This window comes from Mus caroli, chromosome 1 (genome assembly GCF_900094665.2).
Source record: "Mus caroli chromosome 1, CAROLI_EIJ_v1.1, whole genome shotgun sequence".
Lineage (NCBI taxonomy): Eukaryota > Metazoa > Chordata > Mammalia > Rodentia > Muridae > Mus > Mus caroli.
The window spans coordinates 37187773-37214775 of NC_034570.1; the positions used below are offsets into that span (position 1 = coordinate 37187773).

The window sequence follows — 27003 nt, forward strand, 5'->3', positions numbered from 1 at the left end:
ATGCTCACAGTCAGCTATTGGATGGATCACAGGGCTCCCAATGGAGGAGCTAGAGAAAGTACCCAAGGAGCTAAAGGGATCTGCAACCCTATAGATGGAACAACATTATGAACTAACCAGTACCCCGGAGCTCTTGACTCTAGTTGCATATGTATCAAGATGGCCTAGTTGGCCATCACTGGAAAGAGGGGCCCATTGGACACGCAAACTTTATATGCCCCAGTACAGGAGAATTCCAGGGCCAAAAGAATGGGAATGGGTGGGTAGGGAAGTGAAGTCGGAGGGGGGCCCTATGGGGGACTTTTGGGATAGCATTGGAAATGTAATTGAGGAAAATATGTAATAAAAAATATTAAAAATTTAAAATATAAAAAAAAAATAAAAGGAGCTGCTTGCCCCCTCCTCATTCTCTTGCTCTTCTATTCTTCTCTTGGTCCTGCTCCCTTACCCTCTTCCCACATCGACAACGTACCATTCTGTTTGTTCCTTCTTTTGGGGGTCCAGCTCTTGTGCCCAAAACTCTTCCTGCTCCCAGAACAACCTCTCCATCAGGAGGCATCGCATGAGGATCCTCCAGCTCTCCTTTTCTGGTGAGCCCAAAGTACTATTTGTAAACCAGGAAGACAAGTTTACATGCCAAGAGTGGGAGCGATGATAGAAGCCATAATACAAGGATGCCTAGAGTTTTCACAGAGATTTTACCTCTTTCCTGGTGTTGTTTAATTGTGAAAAGAGAGGCTGAAACACCAAGAGAATATATGGAATTTACACTCTGTTAAAAAGTTCACTTCCAGCCTAAAAAACAAAACAAAGCAAAACAAAACAAAATGTCCAACAGTGTGAGTTTGGAGATAGGATACCTCTTCTTTGGATGCAATTATAAACAGAATTTTATTTTTCATAAACAGGCATGGTATGGGAGGAGCTAAGAGTTCAACATCTTGTTCCAAAGACAAACAGGAGAAGACTGACTTCCAGGCAGCTAGGATGAGGGTCTTAAAATCCACACCCACGGTGACACACTTCTGCCAACACGGACACTCCCTAAGCGAAGCATATTCAAGCCACTACTTGGCCTCTTTGGAGGTGTGTTACTTGAGGTAAGTTTCGAGGTTTCAAAAGCCGATGCAATTCCCAGTTAACTGTCACTCATGCTTGTAGATCAGATGTCAGCTTTCAGCTACTGCTCTAGCACCATGCCTACCCACCTGCTGCCATGCCCCCTGATACAATGGCCATGAGCTCCAAATTAAATGCTTTCTTTTATAAGTTACCTTGGCCATATTGTCTTACAACAGCAATAAGAAAGTAACCAAGATGAAAAGAAATTCACTCTGCTAAAAGAAACCTACACAGACTGATGAGTGTGTCCAAGTTCACTGCAGAGGAGCTCACTGAAGAGTCACTAGGTATGGCCACACTTATGCCACAAATATGCCTTTGGTATGCAAAAGCAACCTGCACTTCTCCAATGGGCAATGTCCTGGGTCCTGAGCATTTCTGGGAAGCAACATTGACAGATCTCAGAATATGCAGGCTGTGGAGTTGTTCCTGCCTATAGACGGAGAAAAGGTAGAACTTTCTACTACACCCCTCAGAAGTGATGCTTGTGCAATCAAAGAATTTGGAAGTTTGTTGTTGTTGTTTTTTTTTTTTTTCCACCAGGCAACTTTGTTGGTTGCTTTGTTTCAGAAACTCTGAATAACTTTTAGGTTCTGAAAAGAATAGGCAGGCAGCCAATCATTCTGAAACAGCATCAAACCTCTCTTGTTTAAAGAACAAATACCAAAACAACAGAAACCATCAACACACCTTCTGCAAGCACGAGGAATAGACGGACATTACTGGAGGCGTCTTCTGAATACTCCACCACCATCTCCAAGAGTGTAAGGTCCAATGAGTGGAACTTGATCGTGTTTAGGAGCCCGGTAGATGGCACCTAATTCTGGCACAGCCATGTTTAACAAGGGTTAATGAGCTGGACAGCTCATGTTGGATCATTTCTCTCAGAGAGATTTCCTTTAACAGCCTACTTTCAATCACCCAACCCTATGTTGTCTCTGTCTGCTCATAGCTAGAGTGATGCGCTTCCCTAATTTCAGTGCTCTTTCCTTTTCTCTTTTGGCTTAAACATACATAAAGATGTGGAGAGAGACACACAATGTGAACAAAGTGTCGGGACAACACTTTGTGTAATGGCCATGATACTGTAGCAAAACATATGAGATAATCAACTTTAAAAAGTTTTGTGGTTTGGAGGTTTTCAGCCTACCACAGGCCAACCCTGCTACTTTGTCCTTGTTTTGAGGCAGCACATTTCTGGTGGAGATTACAGAACAAAGCAGGATTCTCTGTCTCATAGCTGGAGTGATAGGAGGAGGAAAACCCTCCACTCTCCTCCTCGGTGGCATACCTTCATTAGGTTCCAGATCTCTAAAGTTTCCACTACCTCCTGTTCCTGCCATATTTGGGACCCAGATTTTTCTATGGGTGCTTTGGAAGCACAATCCAAGTCAAATTCCAGCAGGTAGAGGAGCCCCCTCAAGTCTCAGTACTCTCCCCTGCACAGAAAAGAGCCAACTCCAGCCAGGGAAATTCCACAGGTGAACCTCTGTACTTCTAGAAGATTCTAGACATGGGTACCAGATCAAAATTATTTATGGAGTCTTCCAGCTCTTCTTTACATAACGTCAGCAAGCCTGAAAACTTTCATGTTTCCCAACTTACAGCCAGCTCTCAAATAATGACATACAATGAATGGATATCCGCACAAAGCAACCTAAGGACTGAAGGAACTGTTGTGGAATTGTGGGAGTTTCCCTAGTGCTAGGAATCAAACAAAGGAACTCACACTTGCTAGACAAGGTGTTCTACTGCTGAGCAGCCCAGCTAAGTACAGGACCTTTCTAAAAGACACATGATGTAAACAAACAGCATATTAGAAAGAACGGCAACATAAAGTCTAAGACCTGCCCTTTAGAGCCTGCCTGCCTAGCTACCTTATTCCTCATATGCCCAATAGTGATGATAACATGCTTTTATAGATAATATTACTATAGATATTATAGGTGTTGTTATAGATACTATTAGCCACCAATACAATGGCTTATTATTTAGAAAATAACATGGTTTTATTGATGGATTCAACCAACTGGGTGTCCATATCTTAAGAGAGCATCACAACACGTAGCTTAAGCTAGGCAAAACTATGGGTATCTAGAACACTAGGACTTCAGATCTGTGTGATGCCACACCCAACAGAGAGGTCCATCTTTTGGTTTGGAAGCATAACTGTACAATATTGATCCTAAAGTACAGACCTCATCAAGAAAGACATCATCCATCCACAGTTCCTGCCTTGTCTAGCTCTCCATGGTTACAGAGAGAGGAAGTGCCTGCCATGATCTGCCTCCGCCACTGAGCGAACTAACCATGGTTATCTCTAATTCTGACTCCTTCCCCTAAATCTTCACTTCCTTCCCTTGGCATACCACTCCTACTCATAAAATTACTGAACCACCAAGGGCCATGAGTAGTTTTGTTAAATGAAAGTTGTTGTAAAAATGTGTACAAGAGACAAGTAGCACAGGGCTCAGCCCAAGATGCCATCTCCAGTGGCAGAGCAGGGGCGGGGGGGGGGGAGAACAAAGGGAAATTGCTACACATGTATCTATGTCTTCAGTGGTGTTTAATAGATACATACTGAACTAAATGACAGATATCAGGATCTAAACTTTCTCTGTACAGAACAGCGAGGCTTCTTAGACTATACAGTCTCTGCCACAGCCATTCGGTGCTATGTAAATACACTAACACTATAAACAAAACAGAAAACAGTAGGCAGGTCTGTGTCCTATAGAACTTTATTCATAATAGTACACAACAGGGATGATGTCCAGGGACCCTGTTTGCCAACCTCTGGATAGGACCAACTTGGAGGAAAAGTCTTGTCCAAAGCATCACTTCTTCACATCAGCACTTTCTGTTGGGGTAGGGCCTTCATACTACTTGATGAAGGCTCATACCTAGGCACTCTGTCCCTCTCCCTCGATGTCATTGATAAGTGCCAATTGGCAGGAGGAGCATCCTTCCATGGCAGTTATTCTGAAAGACAAAGCAGGGGCAGAGATTAAAGCCAGACCCAGGTCTTTGTGCTGTGCTCAGCATATCAAGTGGTCCTCTTCACATCGGACTGTGTTGGCTGTACACCTCCAGAAAGAGACAGAACTATTCTTTCATTGAACAGTCTTCAATGCGGTTGTGGGAGGGCAGGTTTACGAAAGGCCCTTCTGAAACGCCTTCTGAAAGAAAATCATTCCCCTTGGCACCACGGATTCTTTCTCGTGTGAAGCTGCGTGATCACTTTTCATGTCGTTCCTCAAGCACCCCATGGCACCCATCCATGTATTAGGCTAATAACTGCATGAAGCTAGTTAAAAGGAACCAAGCAATTATTTTAATTAGAAGAGAACAAAAATAACACTCCTGGCTTCTGTTTTAAGGGGCAAGAAGGAAGTAGTCAGGGTTCAAAAAGATCCCACAAAATATTTTTTGTGAAAGGAAAAATAATTAAGGCCAAATTTAGAATGTACTTGCAATAAATGGGCCAAATAAAATGAATGCCCCACTGTGCAGCCAGAGCCCATTCACAGAGAAGAGCCTCAGAAAGCCCATTTTTATGTGATACCATCTTGAGGACACGGCCAATTTTACACAGTGAAAGTGAATGTCTAGTAGACTTTAATGATCCTTGTGAATCCCTCACATACCCTCTTAAAGAGTTTCTGTGTAAACTCTTTTATTAATAAGAGACAGGGGCAGGATCTTGTTCAATTTGCCTTTTAAGCAGGACTCTTTTTTTTTTTTGTTTGAATTTTTAAATTGCTCAGGAGAAATCTACCCTCACAGAAGAACCCTGTTGCTAATCTATTCAGTAAATGGTGGCATCCATCATAAGAAGATTTTAATAACTGGACTGCACTTTGTTACACGGGGAGAGCGCTGAGATACAGAATTACAGACCCCTGCCCCCAGCCTTGGCCTCCATCCTTCAGGCTGATTGTGCAGGTAGACCTCTTACTTCCATCCCAGTCTTATACAAAGAAACAAAATGAAACCCAGAGCTGACAGCTGGCTGCTGTGGTCTGTGCTGTGTGTATCTGTAAATGTTAGTTGAGCACCCACCCCCTCCCACACACAAACACACAGAAAATTCCAGATCCATCCAGATCACTGGGGCCAGCACTCAGCCACAAGCAATTCCACATCTGTCTACTCTCACAGACAAATCGTGGGCAGAACTAAGAGCCAGCAGCCCCAGCTGGATGGAGACAAGGCTACCTAGCCTAAGTTTATTTATTATTCAAGAGTGGAAAATGTATAGATGGTTTGTTGTAGGTAGAAAGATCAGCATGAACAGAAGCTGAGACACTTAGAACCCTGGTTCACAGACAGCTATCAGTAGACACAGCCAGAGTAGAATAAGAATAAACAACCAGAGACTAAAGTAGCCAAGAAAGCAAGCTGGAGAGCCAAGGCACAGCCAGGTGCTGTAGTTTGAATATTGGTGTCTTCTCAGGTTCCTGCTTTATCCCAGTACACGGTCTGGATGCTGATCCACTCTTTCTCAGGCATTCAACTGTTGACTCTTAAGTGGAAATCTGACCATGTTAACCTCTCACTGAAAACCACAAGGTAGCTGTTCAGATTTGGTTTCTGTGGCTGTAATAAATAGCATGACTGGGGCTGAAGAGATGGTCCAACAGTTGAGAGCACGACTGCTCTTCCAGACAACTCAGATTCAAATCCCAGCATCCACACAGCTGCTCACAACTGTCCATAACTCCAAGATCTGAAACCCTCACACAGACATGCATGTAGGCAAAACACTGATGCACATAAAATGGATATAAATAAATTAAAAATAAAAATAAATAAACACCACTGATCAAAAGCAACTTAGGGGAGGAAAGGGTTTATTTCCCCTTACATGTGCAGGTCCATCACTGAGGGAAGCCAGGCAAGAACTGAAGCAGAAACTGTGGAAGAATGCTGCTTACTGGGCTGCTGCTCAGCCTCATGTGTAGCTGGCTTTCTTATACAGCCAAGGCCCATCTGCCTAGGGAAGGGGGCAAGCCACAGTGGGCTGGACCTTCCCACAACTGTCAATTGAAATAATCTCTCACAGATATGGCCATATATACCAACACGATTGCAGCGATTATTCAGTTCCCTCTCTCAGGTTACTCTAGGTTGTGTGAATAAAAACTATTTAGCAGACTGGTTTGGCCAATACAGACTGTGACAATGTTAAGAGGTGGGGCCTTTGGTTAAAGGTCTCCTATACCTTCTTGAATGAGAATAGTGCCCTCATTTCCAAATAAGCAAACAAACAAACAAAAAAAAGGTACAAACTGGCTCTCTACATCTTCCACGATGCAAGAATGCAGCCAAGACACCATTTATAAGGCCCTAACTGGACACTGCAGCTGTTGGCACTTCAGACTTTCCCCACTTCTAAAACTATGAGCAATAAGTACCTTTCTTGTATTTATAAACTATCCAGTCCATGGCCAAGAGTGAGGCGGTGAGGCAGAGAACTTGCCTGGCAGGGACAAGGTTCTGGTTTGATCCTCAACAGCACAAAACAAGAAATGCTCTAGTCTAAGGATTGGAGGTGCTAAAGCAGCCTACACAGAAAAAAAATTGCAGGTCATAGGTGAACGAACCTGTGCCAGGCTTACATTCACATTGCAAAACAATACAAAACCAGCTCAGGATTTTCAGCCAGGGGTTAATGTGGTCAGCTGGCCAGGACAGAATCCAGCCTATTGGTGATAACAGGCTGGCCCTGCACTAGGGTGACACCAACCAAGAAAGGAGGGTCCTATACAGCATAGGACTGGAGCCTGTTTTTAAAATTATTTCTCAGGAGCGGTGTCTGAAGCGTCAGAGTCAGAGATAAAAAAACAGCTTTGAAGATTCACCATGAGGACCATGTTTTGGCTGACTGTTCATCTCTTGTCCTGGGAGGTTTCTCCTATCGTAGGTTTTCTTTTAAACCTACATGGCCATGGCTCGTGGCTTCCAAAATCAAAACAGAGTAACTAACCCCAGCCTCTGACATAAGCGCATACTGTTGAACGGCGTTTGGAAACTCGGCAAACAGTCCAGTTATAGTTACTTTCCTCTGCAAACCTCATACAGAGCCAGCTTCCCACTTCAAGTCTAAGTTAAAATACACAGAAGGTTGAAAGGAGGGAAAGCTGTGGCGAGTGCTCAGAGTATGCTCTTAGATTGCTCTGCTGAACTAGACTTCCGGTGTGTTCCCTAGACTTACTTCCGGGGTGTTCCCTTTGACCGAAATCTGAAGAAAATATATCTCTTCTCAATCTTTAGAATCTGAACTTGATGACGTGACAGACGAGGACATTACCGAAACTTGTAGTCACACCTAATTCACAGACATCGTTATAAGAGTGCATATTGCCAAAATGAAGAAAACATATGCAACGGGATGTAAAATAAAACCTTCACATCCAAATTGGGTGTAATCCAAAATACAAGGTTGGTTAACATTCAAAAACCTATTGGAAAACAAGAGAGGAAAGCAGGCAGGGACCGTGTTGGGTAGAAGAAGAGTTCCTGTGGAAGAGGGCAGGAACGGAGTGTGCAAACGACTAAAAGCCGTTGTGTATGTGTATGAAATGGTGAAAGTGTGAGTGAAACCCGCTGAACAACTTGTCACACAGGCGGAATAAAGAGGAAAGGACATACCATCAGTGTGCACGAAGGGAATATTTAAATTATGGTAACAATGTCAATGCAGAGCACTGGAGAAAGAGGTCTTTCCTGTGATCAGTGCAGAAGCAGACACAACAGAAGGGCTACCTTGATCAGTGCCATCGGCCAGGAAGACAGCCCTGTGGTGTAGAACATTTGGCATTCACGGAATCTTTGGGGTTCAGTCCTGGTCACAAGAAAGAAATACCAGACAGGGAAAATACAGAAATTAGAGAAAGGAACGAAAAGAGGCAGAGGGGAAATGAAGGCCATGTAGACTGTGTATTTAAATATAAAAAGTGAAATGGCAAACTTACTAGAAAACATCATTAAGATGTTTTTATAGCCTGGAGATAAGGAAAAAACTCTCCAGATAACAAAGGTACCAACCTTAAAGAAATGAACCCATTCACAGAAACTGTAAAAAAAAGTGAAAAGTCAAGTTTAGAAGGCTTGTAACATTCTCAACCCTTGAAACTTGAAACCATAAGAAATCCATACGTAAATTACATGCACATCTCATACAAATCAGCAAGAAGAGATGAAAATTCAATATTAAAATAAGCAGTCAGGGCTGGAGCAATGGCTGGGTGGATAAGCCCACTTGCCTCACAAGCATAAAAACTTGATTCTGAATCCTCAGCACCCACTTAAGGGCTAAATACAGCCTCCTGTGCCCCAGTACAGTAGGGCCAAAGTTGGGTGGATTCCAAGAGATGCTGACCAGACAACCTAGACAAAAGAGTGAGGTTGAGGCTCAGTGAGACAACCCATCTCAAAAGAATGAGGCAGAGACATATTAAAGACACCTCATGTTCTCCTCTAGTTACCACATGCATGTGGTAGCGAGCACAGAGAGAGAGAGAGAGAGAGAGAGAGAGAGAGAGAGAGCAGGCAACTTGAATACTAAGAAAAGACAACAACCAAATGCCCAGTAGACCTAAGATCAAAAAGCCAGCCTACTGCACACTGCCAGAATGACTTAGTAAGCGCGGACAGAGCCTCCCTTGGAGCAGCCATGGTCACTCCTCAAGACTGACACGGTCTCTTTGGAAAGGTATGCATACTCAGTGTTATATACGAACATTGAAGAGCTCTGTCCTACAGTTTAGCAATTTCCTGTTCAGTGTAAAATATAGACTAAGCATAACGCATGCACACACTCAGCAAGATGCGCTCAGGAACGCCTACAGGGGAGCTCTCTGAAATCGTCTAGAACTCAAAACAACTGAAGCATTCATAAAAATAAGATGGTCACGCTTTTGCAATATATGGTATTTTGTGGACAAAGTAAGAAAAAAAACTACAATTGTAGCCAACATAATATTGAGAGAAAGCCAAGCATGGATGATATCTATTCCATGTTAAGAATATCTTACATAGCAAAATAATTTTTTAAATGACTATCTCCTGTGTGGTTCCTCTTATATGAACTTCAAAGAGAGAAAGAGGGGGAGAAGAAAAACAAATCTATGGTGTCAAAAATTAGGATGTGGATGCCTTTGAGGAAAAAGGAGATAGCATTTCATCATAGGAGCAATTGGGAATATCAGTCATTGATCTTACTTTTCCTGTCATGGGTGGGCGTGGTTAGGGAATGTGTTAATGCTGGATCAATGCGTTGAATGCCACATTTGCGCTCTTCACATCTTCCATATGTGGAACTCCAACGAAGCCCTAATTTAAACATTCCAAATGTTCTTTTTGCTTCATGATGTCACTCAACATGTGTGTGTGTAAAATAGACAGAAAACAGGAAGAATGGATTTAGTCCAGCTAGACTCAAAGGGAGAGAATGTCTTACAATGAACTAAGAAGAGAGAGAGAAACAGAAAGAGAAAAAGAAAGAGAAAGAAGTAAAAATTCAATGTAAGAAAGATAAGGACAATATAATGGCAGTTAATACAGAAACTTAAAATTGGTTAACATCAGTGGAGTGGTCAGCTACAGTGAAACATTGGTATCACACCCTTTCCTGAAGGCTTAGAGACCATCATGCAAAGGGAAAGAGGAACCTTTTAAGAGCTCAAGGTCAAAAGGAACCAGAGCAAAACAATGCTTGTGGACATGATATGACCAGAGTCCCCCACGCCCCCACGCCACACACAGCACAGTGGTTGCCTGCATGAGATCAAGCCAGTTCACATTCTACCATGTGTCTATTGACTGTCTGCAGCTTGTAAGGGAAGAACAGTTGGTTTTCTTTAATGGTGTGATCCCAGATAAGTCAACCCTACTCCAACCAACATCCAGTAGACCACACCACCACCACCACCACAAGGATATAAACAGCACAAATGTGAATCAGTTGGTTATTTTTTTTAAAAAAAGATTTGAAGTTGAAAGGGATAGACAGATGTAGGAGGAGTTAGGCAGAAAAGTAGGGGATAAATATGATCAAAATATATTGTATGTATACATGAAATTCTCAAATTAAAAAAAATTGTTATACTTAAACAAACACTAAGAACAATCATGTAGGGTTTGCTAGCGTGCAAAATGAGTTTAAAAAGCAACAAATAGAGACTATGTACAAAGCGCTGATTCATGCAATGTATACAATGTATATCTGAACAAGCCCGAGTCTGGGTGACAACACAGCAAGAGTTTGTAAAATCCAACTCCTCCCCCATCCCAACTCCAGCAGCCAGGGTGGAATCTGCAGTTACACGGAGGTAGCACTGCATCACAAAGCCTCCTGCGCATACGGGCAAAAGCCCACCACCAGCCGGGGGTCACGGGATATTTCCCCCTTAATATAGTGTTTCACAGTACGGTTACCTAATACCCAACAGCTCTCCAGTCTGCCTAGTGTTCGCACCTCCACTCCAGGCACCTGGCTGAATGCTCTGAAGCAAGTTATTGTTTTAACCTGGGGAGGCAGCACCTGTAGGTCTGTATTTAGGCTACACCTTGTGTTTCTAAAAGGTAAATGCAAGGAACATAATCAAAATTGTTCCTAACACTACTGTTTTTACAACAACAATCTATAAATATACGGAAGAACGCAATATATGTGTGAAGTAAACAGACGGGATGACTACACCAAGCTAACTCATGCAGTTCTAGAGTTTCGAAGCTTGGCTTTCAATTGCTGCATTTTTACATGTGAAACATTATGAAAAACGCAGACATTATTCACCAGAGGGATTGTCCTGTGCACTTGTATACCTTATATCATTTTTTTCCTGGCTTTTTACTTCAAGAAAATCACTAGCTAATGACATTTCAGACTTTGGAAATTTTTCCCAAAAGCACACTGGAGTTCCCTTGGGGAGAGAACTGAGAGTGCGTGAATTTTTTTTTCCAAGATCATTAACAGATATTACAAACCAATTCAAACTGAGCATTTTCTTTGCAAATTACCTTTAACTTTTAAAGCCATTGAAGAGGAAGGGAAAAAAGACAGTGAGTGATTTAATTTACTTAACCTGTCTACAATTTTCAGCTTTGTGCCTCGACGAAGCTTTTCCAACCCCCCCCCCAAAAAAAAATACATATATCTCTAACTATCTCTAATAGATATATTTTTCTAAATTACCACATCATGTGAGTGATATTTCCAGAGAGTAACATTGTTGGGGGGCGGGGGTTGTTTTGTTTTTCATTTAGCAACTTGCCCTGAAATTGGGAATGTTTGTCCTATTCATATGTTTAAGGTAAAAAGTGAAGCTCGACAGTGCTTATCTGAGGTTTAATTAGGTCTCTTCAGTAATTAGCAGGCTTGTCCTCTCCTGGGTGTGCACATAGTGAGGTTTGGGTTGTCGGTGTACTGTGTGCCTTACGGAGGGGAAGGAAGAATCTTTTATCTCCTGATCAAAACCCAGTTTCCAGGCTAAAACGCTAATATTTGGGTGAGCAGTCCCTCACGCCAAGATTACATCAGGCCTGAATCTTCTTTGAATGTCTTCCATTCAAAGAACTCCCATGGACTTCAAGGGGAGTCTCCTACAAGGATCAGCTGCATGGGAGTTCTGACAGGTTCCAGAGCAGAAACTATACCACTCATTGCTCATGCTGGAGGCCCAAACTACCACGACACAAAACTGAAGGATCTCCCCTGCCTCTGCCATCCCATGCTACATGTGGGGAATATCCCTGCTAACCACTGTGCTAGCTTCTCTGGCTGCTACATATAAATATTTGATGAGTGATGCTTCATTTATAAGAACATGCATTAAGAATATTCTTTGCATTGTTGCTCAACAAAGTCTTTTTGTTTGTTTGTTTGTTTGTTTGTTTGTTGTTTGTTTTTGTTTTTGTTTTGAGACAGGGTTTCTCTGTGTAGCTCTGGCTGTCCTGGAACTCACTCTGTAGACCAGGCTGGCCTCGAACTTGGAAATCTGCCTGCCTCTGCCTCCCAAATGCTGGGATTAAAGGTGTGCGCCACCACTGCCCGGCAACAAAGACTTTTTAAAGCTCAATGTTTTGATGTGCTACAAGATTTCACTCTACATTTTTAAAGTGAGAACACAAATTAAACAGAGAAATTTCATATCCCTCTGAATGTCCTGTTAACAGCAAGTAGGTAGGATGCTACCTGGAAAACGTTCTACTTAGAGAAGGAGTAACCCTGTTATCAAGAGTAAAGGGGCCTTTGGCGTAAGTACCGGGCATCGTTTGGATGCCAGGCGTGATAATTATTCTGTTTAACCCTTCATTATATACAGGGTAGATGATATTACCCTCATGTGAAAGATGTATTTAAGAGAACTCTACTCCAAAGTCCTAGGACAGGAAGTGCAAAGAGAGGAACCCATTCACCCAGTGCCACAACCAACACTTGTCTGTCTGCCTCAAACTCACATGCCATTTCAAATGCCAAGTTCATAGCCTAGCATTCTGACAGAGAAGCAGACCCTTGGAGTGTGGTCTTCTAATTTGAGCTCAGATAAAGGGTACTACACTCTACACTTGGATGATCAAACTGAGTAAGTTGGTTGTCCTAGAGGTTTCTCTAACCTGTCGGGAAAGACAGACATAGATGGAGATCTGTACACTTGCTAGTCTGCATAGCATGTATGTGTCACAAAATACTGACACACTTCAGAACTTCAGAAGTGACTCTTGGGACCATAGCAATTACTTAGGCAAAGTCACAAAGCACTGAATGTTCCAAGATGATGGTTATCTATGGACAGGCAACTCAATCCAAAATCGTCACAGCTTCAAACTTGTGTTGGAATAGGGGGTTGGATAAAACTCCCATTGACCCACTTGACCTGCGCCCCAACATCAGAACTTTGGAGACCTAATAAAGTCTGCTGTGGATATGCAGGCCATAGAGGAAGATTAGAAGGTGACCTCCTGTCTGTCCAGTGAGCATATACCATTCCAAGCTGACTGCCTGCGAGTGGTAATCGCAGAGGTCATAGCTTTTCATACATGCCTCTCTGTTCACTTCAGACTTTCTCACCGACAGGTCCTCTGAAGTCAAGGGAAGGAGCCCAAACAGTTCCTAGTGTGGCTACTGGAAGCCTTTCCCCAGGACTCAATTCTGGGAGAGCTTAACAGAACTGAGACACAAACAAAGTTCAGGAGTGCCTGTGACCATTTCATACATCAATGAACAACCTGAAGAAATGTGAATGGCTACCCAGGCTACTATGCTGGGTGCTGAGAAGGGCAGGAGACAGATCCCATCTGCGAAAGTACTTCATTAAGGGAAGTACACAGGAAAGTCTTTCACACGGGGAAGCCTTACCCATATCTCCTCTTTCCACCTTCAGCTACAGGGCAAAACACTACGCTGTTCGCATCACTGTGCTTGGGTCACCCCATGGGAATAGGATCCAAAATGCAGGGATCTCTCTGTCAGCAGATGTGCCAGCTGAAGTTTGGAAATAAAGTAAAACACACCATCCTAAGCACACCTTTGTTCCCTGGATGAAACTCAAACTCTTGAGCTTGAGCAGAAACTGTGTAGAAGGTCACTTGTCCCCTACCTGAGAACCTCTCCATGTGGCATCCAGAGACAACACCCATCCCTTGCATTTCCTGGATCTTCCTGTGTCCTGATAGCCTCCTTCTCTCCAATCCTGACTCAGAAAGACCTGCTGTGGTTTCTAAGTGTGGATTTTTCCAAGCACATCCCAAGGGATTTCCTTTGGGGGCTATCTCTAGTGTGAATAAAGACAGTCCTCTATTGGTCCCTTGTGAACTATCCATTCTCTTAATTCGGGAGAAGAGCAGTCATCTCTGCACTGTTCCCTCTTGGTCTCTAGGGAATGAGTTGTGCCTTACATGAGTTCTGAATGCTATCATCCCAGCTATTGCAGATACTGAAGCAAAAGGATTGTCAGTCTCAGCCTAGGTAACATAGCAAGACCTCATCTCTAATCGAATCAGATTTTAAGATCCCAAGGGGGTTGCCTTAAAACAGTACATCCGAGATAAACAACACAACCCTCAGTACTTGACTTCACCCGCTACCGTTGGCCACCCTGGAACTGGATCAGAAGAAAGTTCTCCGATGCTACTCTTCTCCAAGCTCAAGTTCTTTCTCTGCAGTTAACTTTCTCCATGCCCCTCCACACCACACACACACACACACACACACACACACACACACACACACAGTCTAAAGGGACAGTTTGCTCTTATCCCTTTGAAATAGCCTACACGTTGGTACATCCTGCCTCTGAGGACATACAACTAACCTGGTCATCGAATGCCCCCTTGCTATCTATGTGTGTGGTGGCTGTGAGCTCTGCATTCTGTGGAGCCAGGCGCGACTCTCTTGTTGTTCATGGGACTCTATTCCTAGTTAGCGGGGGTTGTGTAACAGCCCAGAACTTAGTCCTGTTACCTAACTGATTTCCACTTGAGAGCGAAGGATGGGAGCCGATTTAAATCTTTTTTATTCTTTAACTTGTTTTTCTCCTTTATTTTCAGATTAGGAAAGTACTACAGATTGTTACAGCACTCTAAATGGTGAATAAAAGCAAAGGTAGATGTGTCTCCCTGCCCTACCACATTATCTTGCTCTTGAGATCACCGTGTACAAGCATAGCACATATCTACATTGAGGGATAGTGCAAACAATATGTAGCCCATGGTAACCGCACTGTAATGCCTCGTAGGCTATTTCATATGAATAAGGTTTTGATGGCCGGAGGTTGTAAACATATAACTGTATCTTTAATACCCATCTATTTTCCATACCTTTCTTAGGTATGTTATTCTAAGCACTTTCTAGAAAATACAGGTGTACTTTGGCCAGAGAACCATGTTTGCCTTCAGTCACCTTCACTTCCTGTTAGGACTTCTGCTGTTGCTGCTGCTGCTGCTGCAGCTGATGATGATGATGATGACGATGATGGTGGAGATGATGATGACGATGGTGGTGGTGGTGATGATGATGACGATGGTGGTGATGATGATGTTATTGTAGGATTTGAGGAGATATTTGTTTGTGTGCTGACATGATACTCAGGGTCTCGTTCCTGCTAAGCATTCTTTATCACTGTGCTCTACCCTAACCCCACCTTCCTGCCCATAAACATTCCTACTGCCCATAGCATACCAGGATTGACTAGATATTGACAGATGCCCTCTCTTCCTTCCTTCCTTCCTTCCTCTCTCCCTCCCTCCTTTCCTTCTTTCTTTCTCCATCTCTTTCTTTCTCACGTGGTTCTGAGGGGTAGCCTGCCTTGTATACCTCCCAGACTCTTAGCTTCCTATCTCTATGTTCACCCCTTCCTGTTGGATCTACCATCCAATTGCCAGTCCTAATTTTGTCTCTAACCTTACCTTGTTCCCTCGATGCTCCCAAAGTCATCAACCTTTCCACCTGGACCCTTTCCCCCTCCTCCTTACTCCTTTCTCCATCTATTGTCTGGCAAATGGTAACTTACACCTCCTCAGTCAGTACCTTCTGTTCTCACCCTGCCAGATCATACGTTTGAACCACATACTTGTGCTTTGCTCTGTAGGTTTCAAACAGAACTCATCCTTACAATGGCATATAAAATGGAGGCTATGCACACCTACTGTATGCAATCCATTCTGCTAGATGGGAGGGCGCCATTGCTTTAAAAAATTAATTATTCTTTTAAGTCAGATGTGGTGCTGTCAACTCAGGGTACCAACTTCTAGGGACGTGGAGGCTGAGGTGAGAGGATCTCCTCAGTACGATAGTCAGAGGAATTCACTGACACGCTCAGCAACATGGAGTGACTCCTCGTCTCAAAACAAAGACTTCAGGAAGCCACTTACAAAAGCCTCTGGGAATTATGAGTGAGGAAGGAAGGTCTCTTGAAATCCAACAAATGGCCTCAGAGGAAAGCAGTGCATCCAGCCACCATCGGGAGAGACTTAACCTCCTCGGCACAGAACGGGACCTGAAAGATGATGCCTGAGGTGGGATTGAAAGTGAAAATGGAAAGAATGCATAAATGAGAGCCACTTACTCGTGGCAGGCTAGAGGGAAATGGTGAGCGACACCTGCGTGCATGTATTAAATGAAAAAAGTGGTGATCCATCTTTTGCATAAGTTACCAGTGGGCAACTAGGCTTGTTCTCCTAAACATCCTTCTGAGCATGCAGCTTCAATAAACCCCCAACCTCCTAGCTCTAGATAGCTCTCTCCTCCAACACACATCAGTCAATTTCCCCAGAAGACACCCAGGAAATGAGACACCTGGCACAATCTTCAAAAAGTCTTTGCAGCCTCTGGGGTACCGTTTTGTTACCCTAAATGATCACTGAAATGTTCCAAATTAATTTAATGCATCTGCTAGAGTTATTTTTTCCACAAATCACACAAAACACATGCGGATTCCTTCTCAGAAGGCCACTTGTCCACTCGGAGACCAGGCTGGGTGTTCAGAAGGGAGACCAGAGTGAGGTGAATTTGTCTCCTGGGGACTGAACCTGTGACCTCATTAGCACAGGGTTCTAATCAACTGAGCCACCAGGCACATTCCCCACTGAAGGCACCACGGCAGCAATTTGCTACATGTTAATTCTAAGATTAACCACAGATGAGGAGCAATCCTAGGGGGGCAAAATGAGAGATTTGTTAATTCTTGGGGAAAGATTTAGGTCATCAGTTTTTGAACTCTTTAATTTCAAAATATAATTCCATAGTCTTGAAATTTGCCCACCATAGTCTATACCTTCATGATTTTTCTAAATCACTGTCTACATCACAAGAACAAAGCACATGGTATCATTACCCCTGCCACTGCAAACTATCACCCAAGTTCTTGTCTATAGATTCCTCTGTTTCAAGCACAACACAGAAGGAATGGGATCAATGCTGAGTTGAAAACGGCTTTCCAAAAGCTCGAGATCTGCATCCCATCACTGCCACCAAAATGCTATGTCCTGAAGAGACGATCCTCCCTCCCACAAAAAAAGAGGAAGAGCAATGCTACAGACCTTTCCCAAGACTGGAGAAGCTTAGCTACTCCTCTCTCTTCCTTCTCTCTTAACCAGCCTTGAAAAGCCAGTGTTAAAAATACAGTGAGTTGGTATGGAATATTGTTTTGACGCTGACTCAATACCCTGTACTCAAATTCCTATGAATATTCTGCCTGCTTCCCAACTCTGAGAACAATTTCCGCTCTAAGGCTACATTAAACATTCAAGCCATTTCAACTTTAGCTGCTCCCACCCTCACTGTGACTTTGAACTTGATATGGCTTAGGAAGAAGCCAGAGCAACTGTTTCAAAACATTAATAAAGATGGGCTCTGGCCTAGACTTTGTAATTTTGTATGGGGACCTCTGTGAAGGCATCGTGGGAATGGCCAGTTGGAGTGTGTCCACACTAGCTTTTTTTATGGGAAGCTAGCTGGAAACCCCACTGTTCTCTGGAGAGATTTACACCATGGAGAAACCCAAGCTTCACACTTGCACATTGTATCTTCTGTCCTAGGAACTTAAAGCAATGATTTAACAACCCTGGCCTGGCTGAGCATGCGATTCAATGGCAAAGCAAGCCCTGGGTTCAAGTGTCTACATAAAAACACCTTGACATGCGTACCAAGGCTACTATCCATTATAACAGATGCCTCCCACAGTTGTTAACACCCAGCCTGGCATTGAGGGAGCATCCTGGGTTTGGTCCTGACCATTAGAGGTTCATAGGAAAGTTAAGTCTCCTGTGTCCGCTGTCAGTTTTGTCATCAGTAAAAACTGATGGCAATTATGATTGCCACAAAATAGGGCTGCTGTGCACCAGAAATGCACATAAAATTATTTAGCTCAAGATTGAAGCAGTTCTGAGGAACTCATTCAAATGTAAGTTAGGGCCGCAGATGTAGCTACTCTAGAGTGCTCATCTGGTTTGTATGAGACCCTGTGTTTGATTTCAGCACCACAGAAACCAAGAAGTGAACAGTGGCATCCTATCTACTATCTGCCTCGCTTGAGCAAAGAATCCCCATTTGGGTGTAATCTGTTCCATTTCAAATATCCCAGTCTTTATAAAGCCACAACAACAAAAGTTAAATATATACTACATTCTACATCCACAAGGAAAATACTAACGATTAAACCGAACACAACCCAGCTTAAATAGCATGCTCTGATTCACATAGCTAAGAAGCAGAAGCCTAAAATGAAAATAGCTAGCCCTGATTTCCAAATTAATGCCTATAAAAAATGTTTTCATATGAAATGTGTTCTAAAACAGCACAGTGAAACTTTCCAAATTAGCTTGAGCAAAATAGATGATCTTTCTCTCTACAATGTACCCAATTCTTAACCAACCTAAAGGTTTGAAGGAATTTCAAAAATGTATAAAAATATTATCTGTCTATTCAAATAATCAAGCTAAGTACATTTTTATCTGAAAATACAATCTGAGATAGCCTCATTTTATAGTCAAGAAACTCTCTTAACATATTCAGTGAGCTACAGTTTTAAACAACTCAAGTTCAAGCTGACAGTCAGAAACTAAATAAACAGAAACTAACCTGCTGGGTCTTATCCGTCTTACAGTCCCGGGCACAGTCGCTGTAATCTACAGGGGGATGGCTGGTTCAGTAAAATAAATAGTTTTCATTTCCTCTCTCTATTTCCTGAAACCACACCAGTGCACTCATCAGTGGTTCACTTTTAGGGCTTGGTAAGCAATCTCCCCATCTTCCTTAGAAGACAGTGTTTTATTTTTATTTACAACAAAATGGAGGAAAGATGGTGGGCGCTCAATGTTTTAATGCACTGAGTCCTAATTACTTCCCATTCTCTATCATAAGCAAGGTAGTGTTCTTTAGAGATCTCAACCTTCAAATACTGCCTATCATTTCCCGATATTTGTTTCTTTTCATGCAATGATACTGTGTGGTTAAGGATGAGAGGTAGGGGGAATTCTATTTAGTGGTGATTGGACCATGAAGAAGCAAGCATTCAGAGATCAACTCCCCAAGAGAAAAAATAAATGAAATGTATTATGTGAGGTGGAAACATGATATTCATCACAAACATTCAAAAGGACTGGTGATTTAGTAACACCGTTATCTTATTAATATTTGAAAGGGGGGAGGGTATAGCTCTTAGACTTTAGCCTTCAACCAGAATCTTTCAACTTACTACCATTTCCTAAGTGAGCCAGGATGTGTGTAGGCACCAAAGCATGAGAATCTCACGATAAGGTTTTAACAGCCATAAGGGTCGGGCTGGAGAGATAGCTCAGCAGTTAAGAGTGCTGACTGTTCCTCCAGAGGTCCCGAGTTCAATTCCCAGCAACCACATGGTGGCTTATGACCATCTGTAATGGGATCTGAAGCCCTCTTTTTGGTGTGTCTGAAGACCGCAACAGTGTACTCACATATATAAAATAAAATAAATAAATCTTAAAAAGAAAAAAAAAACATAAGGGTCACAGGCAAGAGTTGAAGATACCACTGTCCTTTACCAGTGTCTGTGTCTATGTGTCTATGTCTATCTCTGGGTTTGTGTCTGAGTCTCTGTGCATGAATGTAGATAACCATGGAGGCCAGAAAAGAGATTTGGAGTTACAGGCAGTTGTGAGCCACCCAATATGAGTGCTGGGAACCAAGCTTGGATCCTCTGGAAGAGAAAGTGCTCATAATTTCTGAGCCATCTTTCTAACCCCAAGATGTTATTATTGGTTATGATTTGAAGAACACTTTCAAAGGAATAGAAAAACAAAGCAGAAATCAAGCCAATACGTGCATTTTTTTTAATTCTTAGCTATGACTTTCATCATGATCATTGTCACTGAAAACATTTCAAAGTACCAGGAGTCCTTGAAGATGCTATATGGTAAGCTCCCAAAGATAGAGGAGCTCAGGTCATGGAGAGTCATGTACAGCCATGTGACAACACTCTTCTAGCAATGTCAGAACTGTCTGGGGGAGTTGAAGTTCAGACTTACAGCACTTGTTATGATAATAAAGAGAATACATTATAGACTAGTGATATTTAGTGGATCAGGGGAGAACCATGGCACAGTTCACTTACATTTCTCTTCTTTCTTCTGGGCTCATTGTAACAAAGAATGTCTAAAGTCTCTTCAAAGTTAGGAACGGCCATGTTGACTCAGGAAATATGAGCAGAAGGGGCTTTTGTCTTCAGTAGGTAGAATTACCAGGACCCAGGGCAATATTCACCTAGTTCCTTCTCCCTGTGGTGAAAGAAGAAACAGGTAAAGAAGGAGCCTCCATCACTCCAGAAATCAAAATCTCCGTGGCAATCGGACCTCTCTCTGATCTACAGGAGACTCATAGAGTGAGAATTAAAGGCCTGATATATTAAGCCATTTAGATTTGGGTGGTAAACCACAGCGTTCCATATCCTAACAGACAGCAATGGCCCAAATAAGTGTGTCTGAAATTACTTGTGGTCACAAAGAAAAGAAGAAATCTACATTTCTCTCAACAATAAACAATAAACAAGGCTTTCTGAAACTTTGATTCCTTTTCAGAGAAAATCTATTTCAGAGTAAAAGAGCCTACACAATGGGAGGAGTTGGTATCACAACTGGTAAGAGATGGAAAAACCATTTTAATGCGCGCGCGCACACACACACACACACACACACACACCAGTAATTCTATCTGAATTTAGGAATCTCTTCAAGCCCTGCTTGACTTTAAACAATAAAGTATCCTCTTCCTATGAAGCAAGCAGACAGGCCCAGCCCCCAGTCACTTCCAGAGCTGCCCATTTAAACACACACTGTTCAAAGTGTCAGCCACCTTTAACAGACTTTTTTTTCCCCCAGAAAACCAGATCTTATCAAAGCTAGTACCTCGCAGTATGTGAACTGGAGCAGTAGATGAGAAAATCCCATCTGAGCCTGCCTTCCCATCCTCCACACAAGCTCCACCCCCAACAGAGCTGGAGCTGGGTTTGAAAACCTTAGTGCATGCAAAGCACAGAGGCTCTTTGAAGACCTGGCCCAGCCTTATTTGTGAGTTGAAGACTGACTGGGTCTTGCCAAGAACAACAGGGAGGGGAGAAAAGAGATGGTTTTCTTTTTCTCTGAACTTGAAAAATAAGCATAGACCTCCTGTTTTCTACCAGGCTGAATGGCTCCAGTTCTCCACAATGGAGCTGACCTCTCAGTGGCCACTGCCTTCATCGTATCCAAGTGGCTCCTTAATGGTCACCATCTTCCTTCCCAAATGAATCACATGGTTGCCAAAAGAGATGTCCCGGCTTCCCACAAAGAGGCATCAGGTCTTGAACAGTGTTCAGGAACATTGTCAAGTCACAATAAAGTGAATGGCATGTGTGTGTGCTTTGACACACTACAAGGGGCATTATTCCATCCATGCCAGGCCTCTACCTTGTCTCGCTTGTACAGTCTCTACTTGAACAAGAACAGAAAATGTATGTACTTGCTAGATATATATCCAGTACAAAATCCTGAAAGAAAAATACCTTTGAGTTGGGTTCTATTATATCTGAGAATGCAGAGTGAGGTTGAGAATTCAGTGGTTCACCTGGAGCATATATTCAGTGGTGGTTGCAGAGCCTGAGTTATAAACACAACATTACACACAGCAGCTACTCCTATCTGTGTCTTCCAGCTTCAGGCATGTTTGATTTTTTTTAAAAAATGGCTGTGGTGTTGTCATCTTATAACAAGATCCTATGTTTCATCTTATGAAAGAATACCAAAGGTAAACAAAGGAGAGAGCATTTGTTTGACTCACTCTATCACAGGTTTCAGGCTAACGTCAGAAACATCATGGTGGAAAGACAGAACAGAACGCAAAGCTGTTTGACTCATGGTAGACAGGATGAGCTGGGCAGAGGTGGAACAAGAAGAAGAGAAGGAAGGAAGGAAGGAAGGAAGGAAGGAAGGAAGGAAGGAAGGAAGGAAGGAAGGAAGGAAGGANAAGGAAGGAAGGAAGGAAGGAAGGAAGAAGAGAAGAGAAGAGAAGAGAAGAGAAGAGAAGAGAAGAGAAGAGAAGAGAAGAGAAGAGAAGAGAAGAAGGAGGAGGAGGAGGAGGAGGGAGAAGAAGAAGAGGAGGAGGAGGAGGAAGAAGAGGAAGAAGAAAAGGAAGAAGAGAAGAAGGAGGAGGAGGAAGAGGAAGGGGGAGGTACTGAAGACAAGATATATCTTTCAAGTATGCATCCCTATGACCTACTCCTTCCCACCAGCCCTCACACAGTAGTAAAACATTCAATATAATGTCATCGAAGCTCTCATGATTCAATGACATTTCAAGAGACCACCAACTTGGAATTAAGTCTTCAACACAGACATGTATTGAGGGACACTTTACATACAAGCCTCCACAATCATCAACAAAACTGTTGAGAAGACTATACTAAACTTTCTATCACTATCAACTAGGCAGAAATCTCAACTGAGGGCTTGCACTCAAGTTTGCCAAATAAAGTAGGATTTGAAGAAACAAAGGGAGAAAAGAAAACCCACAATGTCTATGACCATGGGGAAGAGAGAGCCATCTGGTCAACCACAGAAAAGTGGCTTATAATTGAATCCAATTGACAAGTTAATGCAAACTGTATGAGATGTAGCTGTCCAGTGGTGTATGTGGGCTTGAATTTATCAGTAGCTTAGAATTTTCAAAATAAACCACCATGAATCAACATGACGTACTACATCCATAAAAGCAAAGAGAATTGAGATGCAAGAAGGTCATAGCTAAAGATTGTCAAAAGATGCCTAAGGTATATGGAGAGGGAAATAGAGTATGAGGCAGAGAAGAAATTTCAGCAAAATCACGAAGAAGAAAGGAAACATGGTGATAGGAAGAACAGTATCAGAAAAGTAGGTTGCTTTTAAGGGAAGAGAAGAATTTGAGCAGTGTATCAGTTATGTTTCTACTCCTATGTTAAAAGCACCAGGAAAAGCAACCTATAAAAGGAAGGGTTGTTGGTTTGGGGCTTGCAGTTCAGGAAGGATCAATCTGTCACCATCACTGCAGGGAAGCATAGTAGCAGACACCAGGCATGGCGGCAGGAACAGCTGAGAGTTCATATAGTGAACCACAAACAGGAAACAGAGAGAGCCAACTTGGAAAGGCATAAGTCTTGTAAACCTCCAAGCTCACCCCAAGTGACACATTTCCTCCAGCAAGGATACACATGCTAAGTTTCCCCAAATATCCAGCAACTGGGGACCAGATATTCAAATGTCCAGACTCGGGCTGACTTTGCATTTAAACCACCACCAAGGAGGAGGAAAAAATTGGGAGATCTCTACCAATCACAAATAACTCCATACAAAGTCAGTAAGTACTGGTTACTTAGAAAACACGCTGAAATGAACATCAGAGGCAAAAGAAGAATCAGCACAGACGGCATCATTTGAGCCAGTGCTGATAAATACATTATCTCTTCTCACAGCCCAGCACAACTCAGAGAAAGTAAAGCCCTTTATTATTCAAAACACATGTAGATTTCTAAATAAATAAATAAAAGGGGAGGGGTTTTTTTGTAAACCTCTAGATTTTGATTAAAGCCTTTCCATTTATTTTCCTACCCCTAAAGCTCACATTCATCTCAAATCCTCACAAAAGATGTTCCCAATCTGTTCCATGACTTTGCAAAAGGCATGGGGGGCTGTGCCCACATCTTTCCATGCTGTTCTTTGATTTTGACATAGCTGCCTGGACCCTGCCACTCTTGTTTCAAAATTTAGCCCTTCCGAATCTGTTGCCTGAGTTGATTGGTTCCCTCCATCACACAAGAATTTTTAGCTGAATGTACCAATCACTTTAAACAAAATGGGCCAGCCATTTAAGCATAGGATACACAATGTATCTTTCTCAGGATTAATTAATGTGTGCTACTTCCTCATAGGAGTGATTGACCACAGGGCTGCTCTTCAGACCTGTTCCTGCCATACAAACATTCACTTCTATACTCCCAACCCATAAATTCTAAAGTTTGAGAGATAATTTCATGCAGCGAATTGCACCTCTGAAAAAGAACATTTCCTTGTCAACTGAACCATCTTTGTAATGCTGTGGACACATTTTTTAAATATCATCTAGAGAAGAATCTACAATTCTGATATTCAGGTTTTCATTGAATAAGAACACAGTGGTATAACATCTGTAGATAAACTGTTTCCTATTTTCTCTGCATAACTGCTCAAGAATTCACACAGTGAAATGCTTTCGTGAGACATAAAAAAAAAAAAAAAAAAAAAACCACTCCCTGAATATTTCCCAGGCTGAGTGACCAAACTGAAGGACCTCCTTCCTCCTATGCAAATATATAAACTTGCCTGAGCTGGTGTTCCACACCCAAGTTCTGATTAGTAATATCCCATCTGAACAGGATGAGGAACCCGTTTCAAAATCAAATCAATAAGAATGAGCAGTGCATTCAGAATGCAGCCTTAGGGCTGGGAGCATTTCCCAAAGCACCACACAAGAGCATCAGCGAACTGGTCCTGTTTCTCTCCGTACTATCTCACATGTTATGTTGGCTGCAGTTCAATGCTGAGTCACTGCAAATGGTACCTACTTTTGACTTATAGAGAGAGCGGGTTTTCTGCATGCTTCTTTGTGTTACTTCCCCCCATATCATACTTCAGTATTAGCTATACATATGCATGTCTGCAAAGAGGCATGCTGGAGTCTGCAGGGGGCAGCACAAATTTGTACCAGCTAGCACAAATGGATATCACTCTGCCTTCTTTGATGGCTTTATCAACAACAGACAGACCCGTTGAGTTTTCAGTATGGATACTCCTAGGTAGAAAACTGAATACAAGTCCCCAAACCACAATGGATCTGCAGGCTGGCCAGAAACGAAGCTGTGCACTGGCAGGCTCCAATAAAACAAAAGGAATCAGATTCCCCCAACAGTGGATAGCCATTTCAGATTGCCACCAGTAAAGACTCAATAGTATCAAAAATGGACACTATAGCTTTCACTCCTTTGGAAAATGACTGACTACAGACTGGAGAGACGGCCCAGCAGTTAAGGCTCCTCCTCCAGAGGACCAGTGTTCAGCTCCCAGCACCCTGTCCCACCGCTCACAACTACTTGTACCTCCAGTTCCTGGAAATCCCAACGCCCTCACCTGTTCTCCACATGAATGTGGTACTCACAGAGATACACACAGATACACACACACGTATACGCAGTACCTACATAGAAACAGAAAATAATAAAAGTAGATTTTTGCAGGGTGTGGTGGCCCATGACTGTAATCCTAGCATTCTGGAGGCAGGGAAAGGTAGAGACGTCTGTGACTTTCAGGCTAGCTTGGTCTACAGAGTAAGTTCTAGGCTCTGGGTCAAAACAGAACTGAATTCTACACATTGAAACTTCTGCTCCTCAACTTGCTGTGGACTCAGAGCCAGTGTATCGTTCTGCCAGAAAAAAAAAAAAAAAAAAACAATGCATGGTGCCAATTAGCAAAGTGCTAAAGGGAAAATTGAGGCAAGGTATATTTCTGTTTTTGACAATGCTTCAGGGGCAAGAAAAGTCATAGCCTTTGAGGGTAGGGTATATATACATATCTGTTCTGTTTCAGTCATTGCTGAATTTTAGTTCATAATTTTAGGGGAATGAGGGTTATAGACCTAGAAACCAGGACCTCACATGCACCAGGTAAGGACAATACCATTGATGTATGCCCCTAATCTATATTGCAATCCTGAAATCATTCTAGCTTACCTACCCACCTACCTACCATCTACTTACCTACCCACCTACCTATCCATCCATCCATATATCCATCATCTAGCTATCATCTATTTATCTATGTCTGTGTGCATGTATCTGTATGTCTCTATGTCTGTCTGTCTGTCTATCTTCCTAAAAAATCATCTTCCCAAGAGCCTGAACCCAGAAGCTATCACCTCCTCTTACACTGAGATTTGATCTGTCCAGAATATAAAACAGAGGCTTAGTTAGGAAAAAAAAAAAAGGCAAAAGAATGGTTGGTATCTGGAGTGCAGCATGCATGTAAGTCTAATCCACACACTCAGCTAAAACATGAATATGACATATTACAGGGGCTCTAAAACAATCCAAGGAAATCTTTCAAATGATTCTCTCAAGGACTGCAGCACAATGGGGTCCCACTAGCTCTGAAATCTGGGTCTACATGATAACACAATAATTAAATGTAAGGTGAGAAGATTCCAGAGCCCTCTAGAAACTGGAGCGGCACTATGCCCAATATGTAGAAATGCAGTAACAGCCTCGAGACTAAGCCTGCTCATGCTCAGTGGAAGAACATTCTATATGAGGAGAGTGGATGCATCTAGCTGACCACGTCACCAAAGCCTGCAGAGGCATGAGCAGCTCTCTCAGAGGAATAACAAAACTCCCAGGCCGCTTCTGTCATTCTCTGAGTGCCCCTCTGAGGAATGAGGAATTCTTTCTGACCCCTGAGGTTGAAATACCATGTGGAATCTTTCGGAATCTATCAAAAGCCTGGCATCCGTGCACAGCCCCAGAGCCTCTGAATTCAAAACAGGACCATTTCCTGGCTCAGAACTCCAGCTCCAAATTCCTTAGGCTCAGAACTGATGGGAAAACAGATCCTCTGAGTTCTTCTGATTTGGAAATCATTCAGACTGACAACAGATAGGAAATTGACAAGAAGATTTGAAATCTTCCACTTACATCGTCCTTATTTGTTCTATGTGGTAGAGAACATCACACCCTTAACCTTGATTTTCTCGCTTCTTCCAGCTGAAAACAAAACCCACAATGTGAGTTACAGTGTGTGTGTGTGTGTGTGTGTGTGTGAGAGAGAGAGAGAGAGAGAGAGAGAGAGAGAGAGAGAGAGAGAGAGAAA

The 27003-nt window shown here is 42.6% G+C and overlaps 1 long non-coding RNA gene across 1 annotated transcript in view; it reads right to left on the minus strand.

The window, feature by feature from the left end:
• Window positions 1–3845: 3845 nt before the first annotated feature.
• The window catches only part of LOC110290046, a 44092-nt gene continuing 20934 nt past the window's right edge, over window positions 3846–27003 (minus strand). Inside the window, exons 2-3 of the long non-coding RNA XR_003837369.1 lie at window positions 20217–20379; window positions 3846–4104 (exon numbers count right to left, since the gene is read on the minus strand). This is a non-coding gene — a long non-coding RNA (uncharacterized LOC110290046). The remainder of the gene's footprint in view (window positions 4105–20216; window positions 20380–27003) is intronic.